This window comes from Varroa destructor, unplaced genomic scaffold, assembly GCF_002443255.2.
Source record: "Varroa destructor unplaced genomic scaffold, Vdes_3.0 BEIS01000001.1, whole genome shotgun sequence".
NCBI lineage: Eukaryota > Metazoa > Arthropoda > Arachnida > Mesostigmata > Varroidae > Varroa > Varroa destructor.
Window position 1 is genome coordinate 6,192,243 of NW_019211454.1, and position 6,000 is coordinate 6,198,242.

Below are 6,000 nucleotides of genomic sequence, written 5' to 3' on the forward strand. Positions count from 1 at the left end.
ACTAGAAGAATGATCCGAGTTAAAAAAGACAGTGGTAGTTCATACGTCAAACGTTGATGTGGAGCCAGTCGCAACTCAGCTATTGTGCCCTAGCGCACCAACATGTAGAATCATAATGGGACCCGTAGTTGGTGCTTAGTCAAAATAGCAGATGCATGCCATTGACTGGAATAGATAAGTCTCAAAGGAATTACTGCGTTTTCAGTTAACTCAGGGTAGACTCCATCTTGAATGGAAAATCGCTACGGTTGTTGCTTCTATAGGTGGCATGCATCTAATTAGGAAGATCTGCGCCTTCGTTAAAACTTATGCTAGAACGTTTCACAGATAAATTTATATCTGCAAGCAGCCGAATTAAGTCTGAGTGATTTATAAGGCAGTCATATGACTGTCTTTTAAATTCTTATTTTCTTACTTCTGAGCTTCTGCCGGCTCCTTAAGCCGGTAAGTACATATTTATTCTATGCATATTACTTACATATTATGATGTAAAGGAAAATATTCAGTGTTTTTTAGCTAGGATATCGGTCATACGATGTCAACACAATCAACACAAACGTACATACACAGACGGTCGCGAGAGGGTAGCTGGCACAGAATGGACATGATTCGAGACGGCCATTGTGCATATGCCCTCGCTCGTCGTTCAGCGAATGCGCCGAGCCGCTTTGGGCAAAACTAGCTTACTGACGTCCGGTTATAATCTGGCAAGCATTACTCGACCGGCACTGATCAATCTGATAGAGCCGGCTGAAACTGCAGTCTTACTATTCTGTGATAGAGGTGAGGCGCATGTAAGACAAAGATGAATGAGGAACTACCTCATCCTGATAGCTCTTATTGTCTTTGACCAGCGCGACACTGCCGAGGTCGCGTCTGCTACTAGTGAACCCGAAACAGTTCATTAAGCGAGCCCCCGGCCAGCCGGTACATTCATCACGTTTTACTCCTACTTTTAGTACAGGGACGCTCAGAAACTTGGATAGAAGTCCCTGTCTCTTCTTCAGTCTTATAGAATAGCAAACACTGATCTGGGGGAATAAGAAGTAGCGAGGTGCTTCGGAGACATGGAACACTGGCAAGATTACGACCAGATCGAATCCTTATAGACACAGATTCAGAGATGATCGGGTGCTGGATTCCTTCGACTTCATCATCATGAGTTCGTTTCGCTTACTTTGACAGCGTGCCTCTCTGAAGAACCCTAACATTAGGAAGAGATGTGTAAGCTGCGTTAAACTTCACTGCTAATGAGTAGGATGACACTGAATGGCAAAGTGACGCAACGATTAGTCAAACTGTGATGAAAATCAGGTCAAGCAACCAGAAGGTGGGACTTTTTTTGAAAATAAACACATCAGAAAGCTATTTTTGTGAACTCCAGTTGATATCTACATCTACTACGCACTTTGTGCCATTATTACCTTACGAAGTTCTCAAACCAACAGCTTTATTTTTATTATTATTAACTGAAAACAATAGCAATCTTAGCTCAGATAAATTTCTGGGGTTAGAAACGAGATACGACCTGACTATCATGAGTCTATAAATAGCCTATTTACAATTTACCCTACGATTTTTTGACCTGTGGAGGCCTGTTCACCTTTGTATAACAGCCAATGGACAGCAAACTTTCCTTAAGACTGAAACAAAAATTGCTAGCAGTAAATCAGTGGAACTACGGGACAACCAGGAAACGGTTGTACCTATCTGAAAGAACGCATGTTTTAGAATTAAATCGTTGTTAGCTAGGCGGGATGTACGGCCTATTGGCACCATAATTTCGAGCAACCTCAGAACAGAAACTAAAAATAGAATTTTTGTTTTGTTTGGCAACCTTTAGAGTCATATAAAATCGTTGTTTTATCAACCTATCATACAACCATAATGTTTGGGCACTTAGGTGACTTAACCGTGATATTCTTTTAAAGATATGGTCTGTTTCGTACTAAACAAGAGAGTTTGTGGCGGTCTACCACGTTCACCACGGACGTAATTACGAGCCGCAACACTTGTTAATAGAAAGGAACCATAGAGCAGAAAACACAATCAGAAGCCGGTTATTAAAAATTATGCTGTCCTTGATAAACTTTGAATTCACCGGAAGCTTCGTATAAACTGAAGCACCTCTAGAGTTACTTTGTGTACTTCTGCTGCACGATTTTGCAATGTCTTTGTACTTAAATATCAGCACACCTGTTAGTATGTGAACTTCGACGCTTTCAAAGTGAAGTTTGTTTATTAAACGGCTTTACACCTCCTGTCTGTAAAATGCATAAGTATTGAGTTTTCAGATATCCTACAATCCCTGAACGTTCAGCTCCCCGAGCATAATAGTTATTCTTATTAGATTCATACATATGTTGTTCGTGTTCTAGCTCTTTTGCACGATAAGAATTGGTAGGAAGTCAGTGGGAGCCAAAGGTCAGGGCAGCTGACTTTGCCGCTTCTCCGTGGACTCCTTGTGGCACCCCGCAGCGCGTGCTTTGCCAACTTTTGGCGAACTTCCCTGCTTTGCTGGACGAGCTGTCCGTTCAGTGGACACAGCGCTCAACGCAATAGACTTTTCCCATATGCTGGCACGTATGGTAGTAGCTCTTTGCGTCCATAGGTCTTGCCATGAACCAAAGGGCTCGCCGGCTAATATAAGCGTTTATGAAGATTAACTCGACCTGTTACGTCTTTATCTCCTTTATGAAGTTATGGTTATGGCGGGCTGCCTGGTCGGCTAGCTGGCAGGCAAGTCCCTGCCTCTATCTAAGTTGCGGCTGCATACTAGAGCGAGAAAAGAGAAACGCAGCCCGTCTGTCTTGCCATCCTGGTGCAAACGAGCCGACCGTTTCGCTTGCGCTCATATTATGGTGTCCCACTACAGGACGCCCTGCTGGCACATCACTAGATTCGCCATTGCTGCTACCAGGAACTCCCCACTTGCCTGAACCATGGTACTCCGCCCTAAGCGGCAAAGTCCTGTAGAGACCGTAGGGTGTTATCGTCATAAGGTCTAGGAACACATGGAAGCTCAATGGAAAAACGTTCCTCTTATTTTATGTCAAGGCTGTGCAAGTTAGGCTAGACTCGTCCGCGCTGCTAGACTTGTTGTTTTCTCCAAGAAGAAATTGACTTTGGTTTGACTAGCCAGCCGTGATGACAGACATGTGGTATAAGGGGTGATTCGAAGCTGCTCGCTGGCGATGACCTTGCCTCCGTTAAGCTAATGATAATGATGATGTTGATCATAGAGCCAGAAATGGCTATGCATGCGTAACGAACAGAACGACGGGACGAACGGAGCTGCTGAGGGAAAGAAATGCCCTTTTGAACACCTTCTGTTTATTTACATACGGTCAATTGTTGTAGGGGGAGATGGTCCATTTAGACTAAGTTAACCGCAGGTGTAAGCAATACTAGTCTCGCCTAAGTTGGCCGCAGTACCGCTGTGAGTATCGGCTGTATAAGAATTACTAAGGTTATATGATATGTTACGGGGTTGCGGAACTGTCTGTACTAAGAATCATAACGAGCTAACTAAGTTGTTTCGTATTTGCAAAGCCCAGCACGGCTTATTTTTGAAGTAATGGATCTAGATATGAACGTAGAATCCGCCTGTCGAAATTATTATGCTGAGTATAGCAATAATCCTGTGCTCATTATTACACGTATAGTGAAATTAATATACACAATTCAAAAAACAGTTTGTGTGTTCTTAGTAAACTTCTCCTGTAGCTATTATAGTAGGTCTTTCCTAAAATATTCAGCCACTCTATAATAGAATGGGTGTTGTTTTCCATCCCTTTCATTGCATCACATCAGCTTCACCTCTACCTTATACTCGATGATGGCACTTCGTCCAGGCACAGGTTATTTCATCACCCTTCGTATTATCAACTGGTGCGGTATCCTTTTGACCATGAACTACGAAGTAGTCAACAGTCTTTCTTACCTTTTTCGTCACACTCTCAAGTTCGCTTTTTCGTTCAGTGTTACCCACACTGCGCTCCCTTCATTCTGCCCTGCGCGCTTCTTAAGGACCGATTCTGTCGAATGATCGTTGCCTTCTTGCCACCATTGATACTGCACCCAAAAGTCTTGACCAGTAAGCGATGATATGCTTTATAACGTGTACATGATAGAGTGCCTGTGTCATCTTACCTGTTGTTGTTATTCTTGCTTGTCTCTGCTTTAGGCTTACTTGTTTGAAGCTTCGAGCCGACCTGGCTCTCATCGGCGTCCGTCGGCCACCCCTAAAGCAAATACCAGTCATGTACGGAGTTATATGTCAATTCTTTCTGTGGCTCTCTTATGGCCTTCAGGTTCAGAAAAACTTGCTACCATTTAACCATCCTGCACTGATCTGCACCGGCGACCTCTCGTAAGCACAAGCCTCAATGGGGCCTGACTTGAGATAGCCGAACGTGAACTGCGTAGGTGTATGTGAGTGACGGATAAGAGCAAAAGTAGCACTCACGTCCTGTTCCTCTACCAGTGGAGCGGATGTCCGAAAAACCTGCGGTCAGCCGATAACGACGAATTCGTAGTGGTACTAGCTTAATCGAAGCGACGAGTAATAGGATCGCACATACACATACGCCCGCTCAGACGCCCCTTATCGTACGGCAAGGATTCTTTCTAACCTAATACCCAATGATCGTTGCTATTTGTAACGATGAGGAGCGCTAGCTTGACGAAAATGTTGGTTTCAATTGATCTAGATACAAGGCTCAAGAAGTAAGAAAGTTGATCGAATTAAGACTAAGAAAACTACAAAACAATAACCAAGAAGGATTACCATGTAAAGTAGGCGTTCATTGAGCTTTATGAAACATGGGCACACTCCATGTATGCTTGAAGTTTCATTTGAGTTTAGAATTTTAATTGAAATCGATTGAGATTAGTGCAATAATAACAATATTCACAAGGTATAATTATTTTTTACTTGCAGAATATGGTGTCTATTTAGCGTTAGCTTTACTAATGGAGTTCATTTTATTAAAACTGAGCTCTGTGTTTTACGGCTAGTAAGTTGAAAACATCTTTCGCCTCCAGTTACACTGCTGAGGATTTCTGCAATTTCTTGTACACTATTAATAAACCAGCTTTATTCAAACTCAAAGTCACATCGCTTTTTCCGAATTCTGTTCCTAACAGATCATAGACGTCCACTATCTCAGCTACCTTGCCATAAAGTACCATGCCATTAATTTACGATACCTATTGTGCAACTGGGTTACTCAATACCTATATATTATTATTGTCGTATAAAAAATGTTTCATTATGACCTTAGGCGGCCTTCGTTTTTGTTTAGTCTTTTTTTTCAATTACCTTTAATATATACGCATACCTAGTTGTATGTTTCTTTGCCGTTGTTTGCCTATACGTTCGTCGTACCGTCCTGCGCTTTTTTCGTGGCCGAACTCGATACCTACTTTAGAGGGGATCATTCTTTTGAACGGAATCCATTCCAGCAATATTGTTTATACGTTTTCTTTCTCTGGTACAATTCTGGTATACATTTTCTATTTTTTGGCATACAGGAACTTGTAGGCTCTGATGTCGCTAGTGGAATCAGTTGCGCGTGCGTTTTATATGAGGCTGTATAGTAGATTTACAAGTTCAAGGAACAAATGTTGATTACAGCAAGAAATCGTCCCTTCCTTTGCGACGTATAGAGGAAAACGTGTGCAGGACTAGTGGGATTTGTTGATGTTCGCCTAAAGGGCTGTCCTACAATGTACTGCACGGAGATCAGATTGATGTCATGTCTGCAGGGAAGCAACGCTCTCTACATACACTTAGTTCCTTAGAGCACAAATTGCACCATCTTTCTTACTTGAAAAGTGGCAGCAGGTACGGAAGTTCGTATGTTTCCAAGGATAGCTGAAACCTGACAAAAAAAGGAGAATAGGGACAATAGCAAACTCACACTAGGTAATGTTAAACTCGAAGAGAGGGTCTGAAGACCTCGACCTTGCGATTAATGGTAAGTACCACCTCTATAT

The 6,000-nt window shown here is 42.5% G+C and overlaps 1 long non-coding RNA gene across 1 annotated transcript in view; it reads left to right on the plus strand.

The window, feature by feature from the left end:
* The window catches only part of LOC147758180 (uncharacterized), a 49,923-nt gene extending 45,032 nt beyond the window's left edge, over positions 1-4,891 (plus strand). The window contains exon 3 of the long non-coding RNA XR_015319075.1: positions 4,187-4,891. This is a non-coding gene — a long non-coding RNA (uncharacterized LOC147758180). The remainder of the gene's footprint in view (positions 1-4,186) is intronic.
* The last annotated feature ends 1,109 nt before the right edge of the window (positions 4,892-6,000 follow it).